We start from the raw sequence: 20,998 nt of genomic DNA on the forward strand, positions 1-20,998 counted from the left end.
ATAATTCCAAGATTGTATCTTCATTTGGGAAAGATTTTGATTCTTTTGTTTGGGGGGTTGGAGAAGCTGTCATGGTCTGCTTCTTTAAGTGGCTTGATATGGATTGTTGTCTCCGAGCCATCACTGGGAAACTAGTTTTTCCAGAAAATCCGCTAAAAAAAAAATGCAGTCAGATCCCTATCAGAGTTCTCCCTCTGGCTCAGGCTATTCGGATGTTAATGAAGCCGCCTGGGGAGGGTGGGGGAGGGAACAGAGAGATAGGAGAGTAGCACCTCAGAATATAGCCAGAGTTGCTTGTCTTGCTTGGAATGACTATTATATCTGAGATTCCCGCGGGCGCGTTGCCTATGTGTGCTGGCTGTGTGGAGATTGCCCCCGGGGGGTCTGGCCCGCTGGAGTCATGGTCAGATCCTCCGCTTCCAGCCCCACGCCCAGCATCAAGGCTCCCCTACTGGGATGATGCACTCTCGACTCCAAAATCAGTCGCTGCCTCCCGGGGACTTCTCGTCCCTCCAGCAGCATGGCCGTGCCGCCCCTGAGAACCAGTTGGGCCTCCTCCCGGGGTTAGTTCAGATGGGTGGAGCAGCTCCCTGTGCTTGTGCTGTGACCGAGTGTCCCGGCTGGGACGCTGTTCTCCCCACTCCAATACCAGTCGCTGCCTCCCGGGGACTTCTCCTACCGGCTGCGTCCCACACCGCCCGTGGAACCGGCTGGTCCCCCTTCTGGGGTTAGTTCAGGGGGGTGGAGCAGCTCTCTGTGCTTGTGCCGTACCTGACTGGTACGCTGGGTCCAGGCTCTGGAAACAATCGCTGCTTCCCGGTATTAGTTCATTCTCCGTCTCTAAATCTGTGTTTGTTGTTTAGGGTTCGTAGATTGTTATGTATGTGATCGATTCACTTGTTTTTCCGTGTCTTTGTTGTAAGAGGGATCCGAGTTAGCGTCTGCCTAGTCCGCCATCTTGGCTCCGCCCCCAAGAGTAACATTTTTAACAACAATGTTTGAACAAGTGGCCATTCTTATGCAAAAATTTAAAAAGAACCTTGAGCCCTCCTTGCACCATATTAAAAATTTAAGATGAATTTGGTCATAGACAAGCTATAAAACCTAAAACTATAAAACCTCTAGAAATAGTAGAGGAAAAATCTTCATCATATTGGATCATGACAAGATTTCTTTGATAAGACATTAAAAGAAAAAAATTGATAAGTTGGACTTTACCAAAATTAAAAATGACTGTCCTTTGAAAGACATCTTTAAGAAAGTGGAAATATAAGGCAAATGCAGGAGAAAATATTTACAAACCAAATATGTGATAGATGACTTGGATCCAGAATATGTAATAATGCTACTAACTACGGTACAAAGAAACAGACAATACAATGTGAAAAGTACAAGAATCTTGAGTAGCATCCTGTAAGAAATATGGTTTGCAAATGAAAAGATGTACAATATCATGAGTCATTAGCAAAGTGCAAATTAAAACCACAAGGATATACCACCATAGATATATTAGAGTGAAAAACAAACAAAACAACAAGAACCAGTTTTATGGGTCTACCCTGAACCACGATGAAACTCAAGACCACTGAAGAGGAACCAGGACCCGAGTGAGTGCAGAGCATCTCAGACATGGCCTCAGACAAAAATGGGATGAACACCACTGTTTCTGTCAGACAGTGTAGAGAAAAGGTTGTTGTGGGAAAATTTGAGCCTGTTGCAAGTTTACCTTCTTGACTTTCCATAAAGGAAGAGACAAGTTCTAGCTAGATAGGATCTTCAGTCAGAACTACTTGTCTTTCTTAAAACTTGTGTTACTGTGTTCTAAAAGGAGGTTGTGATTCTCCCTTGATGTAGGAAATGTGGCAGACTCAGAGGAGGAAGTGGACAGCCTCTTAGGCCCATATACCTACACCATCATCCTTCCCAAAGTGGCCAAGATGGCTAGGTAGGGCTTGATCTGTTGACCTATTTTTCCAGAGAAACATATGGTCAAGGTAGGAAAACTTTAGGATCACGGGACAAGGATAAGTTAAGGGAGGGGAAGGACAATTTTAAGACATCAGTGGAAGCTGTGGAAATCAGGGCTTTTTCTCAGAGTTAGGTTTGAAGGAAAGGTTGACAAAGAGAACACTAATGCTCCTAGGGTCACAATCACTTTTGATTCTAATTATCTGCTAGAATTTTTAGGCAAAAATCACAAGAAAGGCTTTTCTCTCTCTTGGATGACAGGACAGGCTTCTTTTCTTCCTTTCCTTTCTGAGATCAAAAGAACCCTGGTGAACTTGCCTTTCAAATTGTGGGTACAAAACTGTCGTGTTCACTGCTTGTTTCCCTCCGTCACAGAAATCTCATTCTGGTAACAGATTTGCTGCTTTAATTTTGACTGTGTGAGCCTTTATCTTTTTCCTGAGGCCTTTCTATATGGTCAAATTCTGCCTTCCTATTTTTATAGGGTCGGCAGTTCGAATCCACCAGGCGCTCCTTGGAAACTCTGTGGGGCAGTTCTACTCTGTCCTGTAAGGTCGCTATGAGTCGGAATTGACTCGACGGCACTGGGTTGTTTTTATAGGGTTGCTATGTGTAGGAATTAACTGGATGGCAACAGGTTCTTTTTTTTTTTTTTTTAATAGGGTCGCTATGAATCGACTTGATGGTAATAGCTATTTTTTTTTTTTCCAACAGTGTTTCTTGGAATATTGGTGGCCCCAGTGGTTATGTGTTTGGCTGCTGTCCAAGAGGTTGGCAGTTCGAATCTACCAGCTACTTCTTAGGAACCCTACGGGGCAGTTCTACTCTGCTGGGTTTGGCTTTGGTTTTTATAGTGGGGCTTCCTGCTTTTTCCAGAAAATGCCCAACTTCTGAAGACCATTCAGGATTCTTTCATCACCTGGGAAGATCGGAAACCTTAGAGAAAGCCAGGTCTTTCCAGGAAGAGAAGTGTCTTAGTTACCTAGTGTGCTATAACAAATACCACAAGTGCGTGGCTTTAAAGAACACAAAATAATTGTGTTACAGTTTAAGAGGCTAGAAGTCTGAATTCAGGGCTCCAGCTCTAAGAGAAGGTCCTTGTCTCAGCTTCTATAGCTTCTGCGTTCCTCATTTCTTGGTTCTTTGGTGATCCTCACATGTGCTTCTGTCTTCCCCCATTTGTGTTGGCTTCCACAGCTATAGGGGTCAGGACTCCAACACTTATTGAGAGGGGGTGAGCATAATTCAGTCTGTAACAAGAACCCTGGTGGATTCTAACCTTAATCCATAAATCCATTTGTCTAACCCCTAATGAGCACCTATGTGCCAGAGACCAGTGTTCTACAGGGAAATGGCACCTAACACAGAAGCAGTTCTTATTGCTCTGGTCCTGCTTCAGGTATTATTAACCCACCCAGAGAGTTTTACAGTCCTCATTTTCCATCTGAAGAAATGTGAAGGATTTAAACTGCAGGACTCACATACCACCATTTTTCCAACTAAGCCAACAAATATTAAGTGAAAAAAGTTCTCATAACCCCCAGTTACCTTGATTGGTAAAAATCATTCTAATGACAGTATTAGGGAACCTGGGCACAAGGGTACCAACAAGAGGGCTGGAGGAAGGAAAGACTAAATGGGATCTTCAAGGTGACCTACTTACTGTCTCTTCCTTTGAAAGCTGAATATACCACCTTCAACTTCAACTCCCTTTATTTCCCTGCAGCAGGCATCTTCACCCAAATTTTTATGTATTTTTCTTATTGGTTCTTGTCTGTTTCTCCCCCCTACTGTGAATTAGGGTATAGCTCTACATGTGGGGGGAACCCTAGTGATATGGTGGTTAAGAGCTCAGGTTACTAACCTGCAGTTTGAATCCACCTGCAACTCCTTGGAAACTCTACGGGGCAGTTCTACTATGTTCTATATGGTTGTTATGAGTGGGAATCAACTCGACAGCAATGGTTTTCTACAATGGTGATTTTTGTGTTTTATTCACTCTCAAAATCCTTGCTCCCAGAACATTCCTGACACAAGATATGTACTTAAGAAGTATTTGTCAGTTGAATAAATGAATGAATGACTTTGCACTTCACCCTCAAAGCAGAACTTGGAAGAGAAAGTTCTGTTTTCTTATGACAAGCTGAGGAAGATCAAGGATAAAATATGACTTGTAGTTTTTGGGGAAATCTAAATCGCTTTATCCCTCTATTGTATTCAAACCACTAGCAGCCTCAAAAGACTACAAAATAAAGCAAATCTCAGCGAGTAATGGGGCCAGTCTTCAAATTGTTATTTGACAGGGTTTTTTTTGTTTTTTTGTTTTTTGGAGCTTTTCCCTTGTTGGGAGCCCTGGCTGTGCAGTAGTTAAGAGTTTGGCTGCTAACAAAAAGGTCAGCATTTTGAATCCACTAGAAGGTCCTTGGAAACCTCATGGGCCAGTTCTACTCTGTCACCATGAGTGTCAGTATGAGTTGGAATCGACTCGATGGCAACAGTTTTTTTTTTTTTTTTTTTTTCTCATTGTTTTGCTTTTAGTGTCTTGTGCTTTTCTGTGGACTGTGAAAGGAGGAAAACACAACTTCAGAATCTTGAACTCAGGACCTTCAGATAAGACTGATATGCTGTCAGCTTCGCCTAGTGTACCTCCCTGAGGAAGGCTCATTGAGGAACGGAGATATCCAATGATAGTATCCAAGAGACACTGTTTGGCCGATTTCCAGTTTTCTAAAATCATACCCACTGTTTTATAAAGTGACTCCATGTAAGCCAACAGTACCCCCAAGGATTTCACAACCAGGTGGCGTAAAGTCCACAGCAGGCTGCAGGACAGGGGGCAGTTATGTCTGTCTTTTTACTCTGATGTTCCAATGACTGGATCTTACACCCTCAGAGATCTCAATCGCCTTTTCACCTTCCAGTCTCTTTTGTTGAAATGAAACATAAGAGGGGCTCAGGTAATATTAGCTGACTGACTGAGTGACAGAGTGAAAGAATAGTAGTTTCCAACCCTATGTCACACCCAAACTTCCTCCTTTACTCTACACCTGCACTTGCATCTATGTGACCAGCTACATTCCCTTTTTAACACCCCCCAAGTGAACTTATAATACTATCTTCCATGCTTTTTTTTTTTTCAGGATTATGTGTCATTGATTCTACTAAGACATGTAAAATTATTTCATTTAGTCCAGTTGAATTTTGGTAACACAACTGTGCAGCACAATCTGCACTTACCTGTTAAAGGGAGGTTGCAGGGTGTCCAGTATGGACTTGGGCAGTGGTCTGTCTGTTCAGTCTCAAAGTCTATGGACTGTTGCTTAGGATCAGAGCCACACATTCACAGCTCTGAGCTGCATCCTGGAGCTCAATGTCTCCTCTACAATCTCAGAGGTGCTTTCTTGTTGCTTCTCAATCCCCCAGCTAGGGAGCTGGGGCTTTATTTCCTGAGCCCTGCTTCCACCCCCTTCTCACCCCTGCCCCCCCCCCCCCCCCCCCCGCCTCAGGTCTGTGACTGCATTTAGGGCCAACCTGCAGGGAGAAAAGTAGTAATTGGACATGCAACGCCCTCTCGGAATCACAGCTCCTCTGAACAAACAGAAAACAAATTATAGAACGCTAGATCTATATACTGTCAGAGCTCGAACATAATAAACCTGAAGAGGCATGCACGTGAACAACTAATTTCAAAGAGTTCGATGTTTTCCCGTTTTCAACAGGTCAAAGTCCAAAGTGCAAAATCTGGAGAATGTGGGCATCGATCCCACTACCTCTCACATGCTAAGCGAGCGCTCTACCACTTGAGCTAATTCCCCACATACCTAGAAAGCATTATCTTCCATTAATTCAGTAATTGAAATTTCGGTCCACACTCCAATATCCACTATCTTGAGCAGTTCAGAATGCCAAGATTTTCCATGTCACTAAAGCAGGACCACAGGAATCCCTGGAGTGGTTAGGCGCTAGGCTGCTAACCAGAAGGCTTTAACCCACCAGCCACTCCAGGGGGGAAAGATGTGGCAGCCTGCTTCCGCAAAGATTTACAGCTTTGGAAATCCTGTGGTACGGTTTTACTGTGTCCTGTCTCCAAGAGTCGGAATCCAACGGGTGTGGTTTCAGGGGAAACCTGGTTGCGTAGTGGTTACGTACGTGCTACAGCTGCCAACCAAAGGGTAGGCAGTTCGAATCCCCCAGGCGCTCACTGGAAACTCTATGGGGCAGTTCTACTCTGTCCCCTGTCCTATAGGGTCGCTATGAGTCGGAATCTACTCGACTGCACTGTGTTTTTTCTGGTGGGTATGGGGTTTTTTGTTGTTGTTGTTGTTTTTTTATGGTTTTAGTAGAATTAATGTGAAACCCGGACTTATCGAGGGGCGGGCCATCTCCGAGATCACCTGGGGCAAGAGCGCCCTGAATGCTCAGTCAGCTGTGCCGCCAGGAGAAGAAAAGGCAAATCAGGAAAATGTCACGGTGGTAATGTTCAGGCGCCGCCAACACTTTCTGATTTTCAAGAAGTGAAGAGAGGACGTCCCAACTAGAGAGGACCGACCCAGAACGTTTTGGCGGCATGGCACAGCCCTCCTAGGATGACCATCTGACTCTTTGAAAGGCGTGATTGTCATTTGCTCCCCGCAGCTGTGGCCACCCAGGAGGAGGCAGGTGGGCAGCCTCTCCCCGATTCAAGAAGGCAAACAGCACCAAGTATTTCTGCTGGGTTTTGAACCATAGACCCTACACTCCTTAGGCGAGCATGGTAACCGGTATAATCCCAAAACTCGTCGATTTCTGAGTTTTCTTCTTCTAATTTCTGAGATTTGGGTTCAATTCCCATTAAGGTGTGTCATGTACAAATCATGTATCCGCATCATATGAGAAAACAGAAAAAATCACCACAGTATTACAGAAAGGAGCCACGGAGGTCATGAGGGAAGATCATACTCTTCTGAAGGAATCAAGAGTGGACCTTGAAGAATGCAGATGAGGAGGGAACACAGGCCTGAGAGAACATTCCTTTGTGAGGAGAATACCTGTGCGTGTGTAAAATACTCATGAAGGGAAGCAGTGATTGAAAAGCCTGGACGCTTGGAGTTATGTTGTGAGAATATTGCGGAGGTTTAAGAATCTTCGAAGAATTCAAGGTAACATTTCAAGAAAAGGATTTTAGCTCTAAATGTTAAAGAGTTTATAAATAGTGAAATAGAAATTGGGAGAAAAGGAAAGAAGTTATAGAAGTATTTATGGATTGAGGTTTATCCTCTGTTGTCCCGTCAGATCCTGAGGTCAGCACCGTGAGTCTTTCTGCATCTCCAGCACCCACTGCACTGCCTGTTGCAGAACGCATCCTCCACACATTGTAGAATGAATGGAAGGATAGACGAATGAGAAGCAAGAGGAAGATTCTAGAGAGGTTGTACAGGAAGACTCTACGGTATTTGTCAAACATTGGGTGAAGAGATTTGAAGGAGAAGGAGCTAAGAGCACTGAACAGTGTTGTACGGGGGTGGCCGACACAGAACAGGCTCTGAATTCATGTCTGAAGAATGGGGTACTAAATCTATACACTTACAAGTAATAGCAAATGAACAAATGCATGAATCCGCTGATACAGAGAAAAACAGATGCTGAGACTGTGTGCTAGATTAAACGAAGAGCACATAATAGCTTGTTTTTTGAATTTTAATAGATCTTTTTTTCAGAGGAGTTTTAAGTTTACAGAAAAATAACTGGAAACTTGCAGAGGCTTTCCATATGCTCCCTGTCCACCTCCAGTTTCTCCTATTATTTACTTTTTGTATTAGTGTGGGACAGTTGTTACAATTGATGAACCAATATTGGGACATTATTATGAACTAAGGTCCATTGTTTTCATTAGGGTTCACTCTGTGTTGTGCAGTTGTGTGGGTTTTGATAAGGGCATAATGTCATGTGTTCACTATTACAGTGATATACAAAATAGTTGTATTGCCCTAAAAATCCCTGGGCTAAACTTTTCGTCATTCCCTCCCTCTCCCTGAACCTCTGTCAACCACAGGTTTTTTTTTTTTTTTTTTAAAGTCTCTGGAGTTTTGCCTTTTCCAGAATGTTCTATTTGGAAGGATACAATAAGTAGTTTTTTTTTTTTTTTAGACTGGCTTAATTCACTTTGTAATATGCATATAAGTCTTCTTTATGACTTTTCATGCCTTGATAGCTTATTTCTTTGTATTGCTGAATAATATTCCATTGTATTGATGTACCACAGTTTGTTTATCCAGTCACCTATTGAAGGGCATCTTAGTTACTTCCAATTTTTGTAAATTATGAATAACTCTTCTGTAAGCATTCATAGGCACGTTTCTGTGTGGAAGTAATTTTTCAACTCATATAGGTATATACCTAGGAGTACAATTGCTGGATCCATGGTTTTTAAATTAAAAACAAAAAAAATCAGCTTGCCATTTCTGGTTTTGCTCCTTACAGTTAACTGACCTGAAGAAAATGATTTAACTCCTCTAAGCACACGGTGCTGAAAAAGTATTTGAGGTTTGGAAGTTAGGGCTTTGAACTTAAAAATGGACTGACATGAAGTATCTAGGTGTAATGATAGTGCATGCACATTGCCTGAGAGAGGTAGGGCCATGTAGCCCAGCTGCTGTAAATTGAAGTGTGTCCTCCCAAAATACATGTAATAATCCTAACCTCTGTGCCTGTGGTTATAATCCCACTTGGGAATGGGTTGTATTTGATAGATGAGACAGAATTGGAGCCCTGGTGGCACAGTGGTTAAGAGCTACAGCAAGCTATGGCTGCTAACCAAAAGGTAGACAGTTTGAATCCAACACCTGCACCTTGGAAACCCTATGGGGCAGTTCTACTTTTTCCTATTGGGTTTGTAAAGTATGTCCTAAATCAATCTCTTTTGAGATATAAAAGAAATCTCTTCTGAGATATAAAAGAGGTTAAAGAAGCAAGGGAAAAAAGCAGAGATGGGGGAAGAGACGTATCAAGCCATGTGAAGATTGCCCAATAGCAGAAGCTCAGAAGAGGTAAGGACCTTCCTTCAGAGTCAACAGAGAACGACTACTCTAGAGCTGGCACTCTGAATTCAGACTTCTAGCCTCATAAACTGTGAGAAAATAAATTTCTGTTTGTTAAAGCCATCCACTTGTGGTACTTCTGTTTATATCAGCACTAGGTAACTGACACACAGGGCTTCTCTCCACTTTCCACCTTCCTTTCCTTTACTTGTAGTAGAGATCTCTGCTCTCTAGATGACAACCACAGAGCTTCCCACCTGTGGCAACAGGTTCAAACCTTGGTAACAGTTGGGATTAGGTCTGTTTGTTTTTTCTTTTTTTTGTGGGTGTAAACAGAATGGGGGTGACAATGACTTGACCAACAATCCAAGTCAAGGGCTGCAAAAAGGTGGAAGAAATCAGGAAGAAGAAGCAAGGAAGTAATCCCAAGCAGACCGGGATCCTCACAGAGGGAGAAAGTCACCAGACTGTGCTAGGCATTCGGCGTGGAGGATGAATGGTACATCTCTGTATCGAGAAAAGACAATTTCAATGGTGATGAGAAGGGATCCCTGTTAACTGAGACTGAGATTTATGTGGAGATTTAGTCTGGCAAATAAGGAAGACCAAATCCTGGAAGCTAAAGGGGCCATATGCAGGAGAGAATGCACAAGGCAGCACTTGAAAAAGGATTTTAGAAAACAAAAGAGTCAGGGAAAGAAAAGTTCTGATACAAAATGAAATTCATATAGAAAAGTCTGGCAGGCAGAGTGGGAACAGTAGGCAGTTAATCATGGCTGTAAACATCCACTCAGATCTCTCCATTGCAGTCTGTGTCTTCTTACAGTAATGAGAGTCCAGAGCAATATCCTCCATATTGTTGATGTTTTCCAGGGAGGTGATTCTGACTCCTAGCAACCCTATATGACAGAGTAGAGCTGTCCCATAGGGCTTCCTATGCTGTAATGTTTATGGGAGCAGATCCCCAAGTCTTTTTTGTGGCATGTTAAAACCATCAAACTTTCTGTTAACAGCCCAGTACTTAACTGTTGCACCACTACCAAAACAAAAACAAATCCAAAACCCACTGCAATCAAATTGATTCTGACTCATAGCAACCGTATAAGACAAAGTACAACTGCCCAATAGAGTTTCTAAGAAGAGGCTGGTGGATTGGAACGGAGGACCTTTTTAAGAGCCCAGCTCTCAACCACTGTGCCATCAGGGCTTCAAAGAGAAACAAGCCTGACGGGAATACCTTGACTCCAAAAGTAATTTGGCCCATACAGGGATTGAACCCATGACCTTGGTGTTATTAGCACCAAGCTCTAACCAACTGAGCTAAGTGGCCAGCTGAATCAGAGCATTCTACATGATGAGGCTCTACTAACAAGGGCCCTATGGAAATAGGATGGACACTCAGGAACTCAAAACCCCTTAGAACTGTGATGTACAGTTTCAAAGATTGAGAAAAAGAAAATTCTTCTATTTGGGTATGCTGTGGAGATGGGCTCTTGCATTGTCTCCTCAGTCGGCCTACCAACAGAGTCTCTGGCATCAGATGTTAGCCTCCAAGCTCCTCTACTCTTGCTCCAGACTTGGCACAGTTGACTCTCTCATCTCTCAGACTACAACTCAAATGTCACTTTCTCAGAGGGCCGTCTCCTGACCTCACCTGCTAAATCAACGCGCTCACTCTCTCTCTCTCCAACAAGTTTACGAAATCCTGTATGGGAACATATATTAAATTATCAATTCTCCCCTACAGTAAAAGTTTCTTAAAATGTTGATAGTCTAGATCCTCCCAGTTTATCCCCAGTGGCTAGGGTTACAATGATGTTCTTTGTGGTTACTGCCTGTTCAGAAATTGGTGACATGGAGGGGAAACACTTTCCTCTATTGTATTCCTTCATGGAGTAAATTCAGGAAGAAATAATTAGTATGCTAAGGAAAGGTGGCAAGCTCCGAGGTCTTCTGCTGCTCTGGAATGGACAAGATGACTTGCCACAACTGGAAACAAGATTAATCCACTCAAGAAATTATTGTGGAGTTCATTCTCAGCTTGGAAGACAGGAAGTAGGTGCTTTTGAGCTCTTACTGGTTTGATAAAAAGGCAATTGTCATAACTAATATGTAAGAAAGAGAAATAAACAACTATTTACAGTGGCATTCCATGATTGTATAGTGCTTACTACTCTGTGTTGCTGTAGCATCCACATTTTGAATTCAAGTTATGTCACTCTAGAAATTTCTGTTCCTCACCCTTCCCTCCTTGGACACTGATTCTTAGGTTTAATGGGAAGCTAGCCTTGTTCCATTCAGAAGAGATATAAAGAAAACCTTCTTTTCCTTTTTCTGGGTACCTACTGTGAATCCAGACAAGAAGAGGAAAGAAGGTATGAGTTTCCTCAATCCTTTTTCTCTCAGTCTTCTTCCCCCTTCTGTTTCCACCTCCACTCAAGACAATGTCCACAATTACATTTTAAGGATGAGGAGACATTCAGCTGCCTTACTGAAGGGTGTGTCAGGCGTGTGCAAGGTCTTAAGAAAAACGAAACAGTAAGTAATGAAGGTGAATTGGCAATGGCTTCATTTGTCCAGAGGGTGCATGGGATAATTTCCAGGAGTGAAGCTGAAAGGCAAGCCAGCTGTTCTCATGAAGGACTGTGGGTGCCCAGGTGCCACAGAATCAAATAAAACAGGAAATAGAAATAGAGACAGGCCAGGCAGTCTGCTGCATTTTAGCTGAGGTGATAAACTGGACCTTTTGGTTAGCAGGCCAGAGCTTCAACCACTGCTCAACCAGGGCTCCCACAGGACACACCAATCAAAGAAACCAAAGCCGTTGCCATTCAGCCATTCTGACTCAAGGTGACACTATAGGACAGAGAAGAACTGCCCCATAAAGTTTCCAAGAGCAGCTGGTGGATTAGAACTGCTGACCTTGTGGTTAGCATCCTGAGCCCTTAACCACTGCACCACCAGGCCCACTACAGGACACCCAGGGGCCATTAACAGTGATAGTTGGCGGTGGAGCAAACAGAAAGGAGGTGATGAAGAGAGAGAACTGCACGTCTGTCTTTCCCTCCAAGGAGTGTACCACCTCTTCCAAAATTTCAAAAAAGTTTGTTTCATAACAGAGAGTTCCACTCTGTCCTATAGGTTCGTTTAGTCTGAATTGACCCCATAGCAACAGATGGTGCTCTCTGCCCCCCTGGTTTTTGCTTCTTTCTTTTGTTATGTAACTGTAGCTCCTTTTTGGGTGAACTTTTACAGCTGAACTTCAAAGGAAACGAAACAGGATTCCCGGAAGATTCTGTGTTAAATCTCAGGAAAGAGAGTTAAAACAAAGAGCCAAGAGTTCACAAAACGGGAGACTCATATAAAATGGGCTGGTGAAGAAGGTACTATTTCGTGGATTTGTGCTAGATTCAAATTTTATTCCTGTAAATCTTATTTAGCCTCCCTCGCTTTTCTCTAACCTGTCTCTCCAGGTTTGTGATGATAGAATCAGATTCTTATTTCATTCCTTGTAAATCCTTACCAGCCTCCCTTGCCGCTCCCGACCCTTCTCACTGAGGAGTGATAATAACAGAAAGTCCCAGGAACTACAGCGCCTCCTCATTAAAAAAGCGGTTCTGAATTTTTTTTTTTTTTAATGCATGTGTATCATATATAATACTGCAGAACACCAGCTTTCCCCAGAAAACTAGGTAAAATCTCAAACTAGGGAGAAGTAGAACCTGAAGTGTTCATCCGCCGCTTTGAAAAGTTAAAAAAAAAAAAAAAAAAAAAATTCCACCTTTGACAGCATTGTTAAGTAACTTTGAGTTTTCCACTTTTATACCGTCTCTTTCTGGCTGTGACTGATGTCCACTTGGCCTCCCACCCACTGTCTGCTCCCACGCTTCCTAGCTGAGTTGTTGTGTGCCTTAGAGTGATTCTAACTCACAGCGACTCTACAGGACAGATTAGAACTGCCCCATGGGGTTTCCTCCACTATGATCTCTAGGGCAGCAAATCCTGAGGTCTTTTTCCAGGAGCCGCTGGAGGGTTCGAACCAAACCTCTGACCTTTGCTTTGATTTGCACTCAGGTGCTTAACTGTGACAGAAGGTAAAAATTCATGGCCTACCTTTGAGCCTCATTAATTCAATTTTCTTCTGACCTCAGGTCCTTAGCCTCATGGTGAGAGCCCTGGAAACAGCAGATAATGGAGGAAGATTTTAGGTTCATCTATCCTAGAGTGGGAAACAAAACAAAGCAATGTGAACAAATGGAAAAACCGAAAGGCTCACAAACTGAATGAGCTATCAATTCTTTCTCCAGGATTGGCTGTTTTCCCTCCTATACTCTCAGGGCCCAGGGCACAGACCTCAATTGTACCATTTATCACCCTGTGCTTAAACAACTGCTTACTCAGTTGTCTTCCCCACTATAATTTTACATTCCTTGAAGGCAGCACCTTCAGTGTCTACCATAACTAATTTTATATAATACACCCATGTGTGTGAGTGCTGAATTGACAAAGAAAAATGCCTGAGGCATCAGGAAAAGAGTCTAATTTTTTGTCTAGATGGATATCACAGAGCTGAGATTCCATGCTATTCCAGCTCACAAGTGTAAAGGGAAAAGCAGTGAACTTCTCTATACAGTAAACCTGATAACCAAACCCATTGCTGTCAAGTTGATTCCAACTCATAGGGAACCTGCAGGAAAGGGTAGAACTGCCCCAAAGTGACACCAAAGAACAAGGCAGAACTCCCTCCTAAGGTTTCCAATCTAAATCTGTATGAAAGCAGACTGCCACATCTTTCTGCAAAGGAGTGGCTGGTGTGTTTGAACCACTAACCTTTGGGTTTTTCACCACCAAGGCTCCTTCTACAGAGAGTCAAAACCAAAAACCAAACCCATTGCCATCAAGTTGATTCCAGCTCATATTGACTCCATAAGACAGAGTTGAACTGCCCCACAGTGTTTCCAAGGGACACCTGGTGGACTCCAAGTACCAACTTTTTGGTTAGTAGCTGCAACACGAAGTAACTCTTAATCACTACGCCATCAGGTTTCCTGTATATACAGTAGAAGTATCCTAACTTCATAAACGTAGCTTTGAGGTATGGCTGTATAAACTTCCAGGGGCTGGATTGAGTTGGGACTGGAACGTATCCAGTAAGCCTAGAGGTAGTAACAGTGTGACAGCAGGGTTGGGCTAGAGTTAGTGGCTGACAGGTACCCCTCCCAAGTAAAGACAGTATCTAATATGAAAGAAAAAAGCTTCGTGAGCCAAGGGCACAAGAGACTCAACTTTTTTGTATTATTTACATGGTTAGATGTGAGTTTTTTCACAATGTCAGTAATCAGAACAATTGAGAACAAAATGAACATAAAATGTGCTTACGTGAAAAATCTAGCGTAACCACCTATCCCCAGCAACAGGAAACTTTTAGCAAGAACTCTGCAATTAAAACAACAATCGACTGGGTTAAACAAAGTGGATTTATAGTCACACATAACAATAAACCCAGAGGGTAGGGAGGCTACATGGCTGGTTAATTCAGCGGCTCCATGATGCCATCAGGACCCAGGTTCTTTGCCTCTTTTCACCCTGCCATCCTCCACATGAGTCTCATAGTCCAGCTGGTCCCCCTGCAGTACTTCAAACATTCACAGTTTCAGACAAAGTCTAGAAGGAAAACAAACAAATCTCTGTGTTCCATAAATTGAGGACAGTCTCTTCTATATGCTTCCCAGTGTCATTAGCTACATTTGTATCACATACCCTTGCCTAAACTTTACTGCCATGAAGAAGGGAACCACTATGATTAAGTAGATCAATCACAACTCAGACTCCGGAGCTGAGAATGGGATCCACCATCTCTAAAGCACAGGGCAGAATAGAGGTGGCTCCGTGAAGAAAATCAGTTTCCTGTTGGCAACGGGGCCTGGCGGGTGGTGTTAGTGGCTGACTGTGGTGTAGGCAAGCAGTAGTGGCTGCCATGGCCTACTCCATCTCCATGTTGGAAATAAAATGTTTTTCTTTCTTTTTTAAAGAATTTTGAAACTCCCATTAAATAACCCATATGAGGCCATAAGTAGATTTCCAAACCTAAGCATCATAGAAATAATTTGGTCTAGAGCTTTTATTCAGTACTGATGATGAGAAAAATGGCATTAATTCTATGTGCTGACATATTGACATGAACCAGGACTGTGTAAGTTTGGCTATTAGTAATACAACCAAGGAGCAGAGTGGCGCAGCGGGAGCGTGCTGGGCCCATAACCCAGAGGTCGATGGATCGAAACCATCCTCTGCTATTTTAGTGGAGCCCTGGTGCCAAGTGGCTTAAGTGCTTGGCTGCTAAAAGAAAGGTTGGGTGTTCTAATGCACCAGCTGCTTCTTGGAAACTCTGAGGGGCAGTGCTACTCTGTCCTATAGGGTCACTATGAGTTGGAATGGACTTGATGGCAGTAAGTTTTTAGTAATAAGGTACTGTGCTTCTCAGATCCTTATGACTGCATGGTAAAACAACATTGTAACTTCTGAAACAGAAGTGCTGGAGACTAACCTGTACATGGTGGTGTGGAGATCTGAAGCTCAACCTGAAATATTTGTCTCAGTCTGCTCTGTAGGACAGGCCAGTAATCTTAAATTCCTAATTCTGAAAATTAGTCATTTCTGCACTCGAATTTGTCTATAGAAGATCTAACTCTCATTGGCTTCCAGGCTTATTTTTGCAGATTCTTTAATAACCACAATTTGTTCCTGTGCAATATAACCATAATTTTATGTCTTAGCTTTAACTCTACATTCCTATCATTGTTCAGGTAGAAGTAACTTGACATGAAGAGAAAGTACAGGCTTTGGGACAGAACCAGGTTAAAATCTTAACCCTGCCTTTGTTAGCTATGTGAATTTGGACAAACCACTGTTCAGTAACTCCACTGAGACCTTGTCTACAAACTGGGGATCATACTTACTTTGTAGGATCATGAGGATTAAATGAGATAACGCAGGTAAAGCAACTCGCAGATATTTAGGCTGTCAGTAACAGGTAATCATCATTGATAACAGTGTTCAACTCCTTCCCAAACTTCTAAAGATTAACTTTAATAACTCAAAAACATTCATTAAATATCTCTTTACCAAGCACAATATGATACCCTATGGATTCAAATTTCACTGAGATACCCTCAGGGAATTAACATCTGGTAAATGAGATAAATATAAAGTGATAGGTCACAATAACAGAGAAATGTTAACTCAGAAATAAGAAAATGCACTAGACCACAGAAGCAGAGCAAGTCACCCTGGAGGGGAAATCAGAGGAATTTCTCCATGACATCACATTTGAGCTGAATCTGGGGAACCCACCCTCCCCCTGCTACCCCCTCAACCCCTCCCCCCACCCTCTACCCCCAAAAAACCTGTTGCTATTTTGTCTATTCCAACTCATGGAAACCACATGTGTTACAGGGTAGAACTGCTCCATAGGGTTTTCTTAGCTGTAATCTTTATCGAAACAGATCTCCAAGGCTTCTCTTTTGTAGCACTGCTGGGTGACTTGGAACCACCAACCCTTCATTTGAGCTGAATCTTGAAGAGAAAACAAAGTTGACCTTGTGAAAAGGAGAAAAAACGGCCAGGGGTTCAGGATGTGGAAAGGAATATATCAATTGTATGAGATTACATTACTACCAATGTTGTCTCTTGAATAAACATATTCCAATCTCTCCTATTTTTTTCCCTAACATATCCATAGAAAGCCTTACGTAGTTTTCATTTGGCTTGTCTACCACTCTCCTGGCCAATTAGTTGTACAATATGTATGATGGGCACTCTGGCACCCTCATTACTGCCAAGCAATGATCACATTTTCCAGAGACAAGGCCTTTTTCTGCCTGGGTCTTTTATGTTGATTGCTTTTTCCTCCAAATTATTATCCTTTTTTTCCTGGGACACCCTCTATTTCCCTCTAGTGTTGGGTCCTTGTGGGGCTGGGCAGACCATCTTCCCTGACAGCCCAGACCCACTGGTGTTCCCCTACCCCATCCAGGAGGCCCTGGAACTTTTTATAAACCTTCCTCTGTCTCTACCCCCTCAGATAGGGCTCCGAGAGGGTTCAGCTCCTGCCCCCCAGATGGTCAGGTGGTCCAGGGCCTGATTCTCCTCACCCAGGAGGGGTTCGGGTCTCCCTCCACCCCTGGAGGCCCAGGCTGAGGGTAGCCGTGGGGGCAGGGATATGGTTTTCAGAACTTGGACCCGCTCTCGCTGTCTGGTCCACTCCTGCTGCCTCCCAGCCCATCAGGTAAGAGCTGGGCTGCGGGGGTGATCTTGGCAACTGAACCTGCACCCATCAGCCAGTCCCACTAGGTGTCATTTTCTCTTTGGGGAAATGTGGACATGACACTTGATCCACACTGTCCTAGAATTTCAGGCAGGACTGGCTTAAGGGGCTGCAGTGACCCCTGGCTCTCTGTTGATTACTTTTTTTATTTTTTTGATCGTGGTGAAAATTTACACAGAGAACATACACAGATTCAATCATTTCTAAATGTATAATTCAGTGATGTTGATTATGTTCTTCAAGTTGTGTAGCTATTTTCACTATCCTTTTCTGAAATAGTCCACCACCATTAACATGAACTCAGTGTCCCCTAAGCAAAAACTCCCCCTTCCCCTTCTCTCCCATTCCTGGTAACCACTAATAATCTTTGGTTTCTATGTATTTGAAAGGAAAAAAACCTTAAACAAAAAACTTAACACATACTAAATACATTCCTTGGTGATGACAAGTGAATTAAAAATTTTCATACGCTCTGAAGCCTCAGCATTTCCGTTATCATTTATGCCCTGGAATCACAGCTTTCCCTCTCCCCTCCCCCCCATCTCCTATTGTCTCAATGTTAGGAGCTTATCTTTTCTCTCTCTCTTTTTTTTTTTTAACCCCTTTTCCCCCACTTTCCAGGAGTATTGCCTTTCAGCTTTCAACTTTTGATTACACTCTGTTTTCTACAGCTCTTTTTAAGTCAGAGGCTCATCCTAGCCTTCTCCTCAAGAGTAGGACCTTGTGATCTCTTCCAGTCTCCCCACTGGCAGGAACATCTATATGATAACATAAGTATGTGAACTAAACAGCACAAAAGGAACATGGAATCTATCCTGCTGCCTCTGTCATTTAAAAAACTTGCCACCCCCATAGCCTCCACCCACCAATTCCTGTTTTCCTGGGCATATTTGTACCTCAAAAGCTATGCCTGTGCCTTTAGCTCTAACTTCCACTGCAGGAGTACTGTATTCCTGCATCAAACTGAAAGATACCTGAGAAAGAATGTAGGATAATCAGGGAAATAACTGAGAAGACGTGAAAGGAAATTAGTTTTGTGTTGAGGGTATGATGGAACAGACACCTTTCACACTCCTCCCTCAATGATTCTGAGATACTTGAGCATTTATGATTCCTGTGCCTTCTTAGCGCAGCGGGCAGCGCGTCAGTCTCATAATCTGAAGGTCCTGAGTTCGAGCCTCAGAGAAGGCACTCTGTTTTCTTGCTCTACAGGTTTGTGTTCCTTGTACTTCTTTCCTGGTACTTCTGCAGGTGATAATCACAATTCCCTTCGGAGATAAAATATTCAGAGCATTCGGAGATGGCTGTACTAACTTACAGTTGGGATGGAGTCCCTTCTTTCCTAAAATATCAAAAAAGCCAAAGTATCCGGGCTAAAACTTTCCCAGGGTAACGGTCTCCGGGTCCCCCTTTGTCCGGAGCTCCCCGCTACAGAGACGGTGTTTCCCGAGAAGTTGAGGAGACGCTCCACCCTCAGTCCTGATCTGGCTCCACCAAGCGGTGGCCCTGGAGCTCTCAGAGACCCGCAGAATTCTGCAAAACCATAAAATTTTTTTTTCCCAAAATAACCAGTTATCCAAAATATCCGGCAGAGCCCGAGTGAGCTGAATTTGTACCTGGCTGGCTTAAAATTCTCCAGCTTTGCTCCTCTGTTCTCCCTCGGTCTGTATCCTTGACTTCTCATTAACTACCTCAGAGCTTTAGGCTTGAATGACGATGAAGAAAACATGGTTTTTTTTTTTTTAAATCTTCTTCTTTTTAATTTTATGAGCAACATTGGTCGTCTTTGAAATGTAGTGCACTTGATCGTTTTGTGTTTTTTCTCCCGTATAGTTCCACATATGACAGGACTGGCTGTGTCTTGACCCACACACTGATTTAATCCACAAAGGAAAACCAGGGAAGAGAGAAGGGAAGGGAACCCCAAGCAGGGAGCAATGCACAAAGAGGAAGAAGGTCTTCCCCTTCACTTCCTTTCCAAAACTCTCCCATTCTTGCTTGGTGCCGAGTTCTCTGCCCCCAGGGAAACAGCTAGATAAAACACAAATTAACAGTTCAATTAACTGTCTTACCACAGTTTTAAAATGAGGTACCTCAGCATCCACTAATTCATTTTACTTGAAAGAGCAAAGGAGCAAAGAAATTTGGGCTTAATCCACCTTTTTTTATTTTCCTGATGATTGAAATTTTTCCCAATAGACCAAGCCCATATTGTTATTTTCTAGTTAATGAATCACCATACTTGTCTTTACCGTTTATCCTTTCTGCTCCCTTCAATATTTCTTTTTTCTTACTTCATTTGTTGAATACACAGCTTATTTAATCATTTGTACTTGAAAAGCATTTCAGAGTAGAACCTAAAATCTAACAAGTATTAGGGATGATGCTATAAAATTTGTCAGCGCATCATTTTCAAAGTAGTCTGATAACATTAATGATTTTTCTAATGTATGCATTAAGAATTAATACTTTATTGATATACAATTTAGTTTTTAAGTCTCTTAATCAAATTTTCTATTTTCATCTTGTTTGTATTTTATAAATTAATATGTAATATTATATACATGTATGTATATAATTTTGTAAAAAGGAATAGAATTTACCACCCTTCATTTTTCATAATTAATTTTTTTAGATCTAGTTTTATAGTATTGAATAAAAATTCAATGTTAATTACTAGTTGTAAAGACTGTCCTTATATTTTAAAAAGCAGTTAATATTATTGAGATTCAAAATACTGAATATAACTTGACTGGTTTATTAATGTCCTATTCAAATTATGTTTTCTAATATGTTTAAATGGAATAGTGTTAAGTATGAGAGATGGAATACTGTGAGATTATTTTAATTGTAATCTATATCCTTAGTCTTCATTTTACTGTTCAGAAGACAAAACACACTTGTCAATTTGCCATATAGTATGAAGAAAATGGATTTGTGCTAGAATTGATAAGTTATCCTACCTGCCTATAATATTTAAAACCATATTAGAATCCTTTACCTCCCTCTTTTTCCTCGTTAGCCCTAAGATTAAATTGAGAAAATAATATAATTTAGCTTTTCCTTATCAAACTAATCATTCTTGAATTCATATCTGTCTCATTACTTCTGGGTATCTTTCTTTCAGAATCCTTCTTTCCCCAGATACCCTAATGTAACTCCAGACACTGGAGATACATTGAGAGAACAAGAAAGGACAAGGCTCAGGAAGCATACGTTCTAGGGAAGAGATAGACAAAACAGCAGTAATTTAGTGATGCTCTTCAATACAGATGTATTTGAAGTAGAAGATGAAGTCACAGATGGTATTAATTTAGTCAGAGTGGTCAGAAAAAGGCTCTCTGAAAAAGTGACATTTGTGTTGAAACCTGAATGATTGACAGGGAAGCTGCAGGGCCAGCTCTGGAGCAAGACTGGGCAAGTTCTCATTGAAGGCTGTCAGCTGGAGTGAGGGCCTCTGCAATGAGCCAACCAGCCTATAAAAGAACCAACAAAGATGCCCAGTGACCACCTCTATGGCACTATGTGTCTGTGTAGCTGAGCCAACTGTATTTTCTCAACCCAATCCTCTACACTGCATCACTGGCCTTCGGATTGCTAATTTTGTTGAAGAACCTTCCTTATTCAGGAATCCTTCACGTCCAGTGCATCATCAATAGGGTTCTCGATGGCTTAGGACCCAAGGACT

At 42.3% G+C, this 20,998-nt stretch overlaps 4 non-coding genes across 4 annotated transcripts; 2 read left to right on the plus strand and 2 right to left on the minus strand.

Annotated features, from left to right (window-relative positions):
• Positions 1–5,710: 5,710 nt before the first annotated feature.
• TRNAA-AGC (transfer RNA alanine (anticodon AGC)) lies at positions 5,711–5,783 on the minus strand. Its single transcript has one exon. It is a non-coding gene; the product is annotated as a tRNA-Ala (tRNA).
• A 4,457-nt stretch (positions 5,784–10,240) lies between these two features.
• Positions 10,241–10,314, minus strand: TRNAI-AAU (transfer RNA isoleucine (anticodon AAU)). Its single transcript has one exon. It is a non-coding gene; the product is annotated as a tRNA-Ile (tRNA).
• Positions 10,315–15,208: 4,894 nt separating this feature from the next.
• TRNAM-CAU (transfer RNA methionine (anticodon CAU)) lies at positions 15,209–15,280 on the plus strand. The gene has a single exon. It is a non-coding gene; the product is annotated as a tRNA-Met (tRNA).
• Positions 15,281–18,428: 3,148 nt separating this feature from the next.
• Positions 18,429–18,501, plus strand: TRNAM-CAU (transfer RNA methionine (anticodon CAU)). Its single transcript has one exon. It is a non-coding gene; the product is annotated as a tRNA-Met (tRNA).
• Positions 18,502–20,998: the final 2,497 nt, after the last annotated feature.

Source organism: Elephas maximus, chromosome 1, assembly GCF_024166365.1.
Source record: "Elephas maximus indicus isolate mEleMax1 chromosome 1, mEleMax1 primary haplotype, whole genome shotgun sequence".
Lineage (NCBI taxonomy): Eukaryota > Metazoa > Chordata > Mammalia > Proboscidea > Elephantidae > Elephas > Elephas maximus.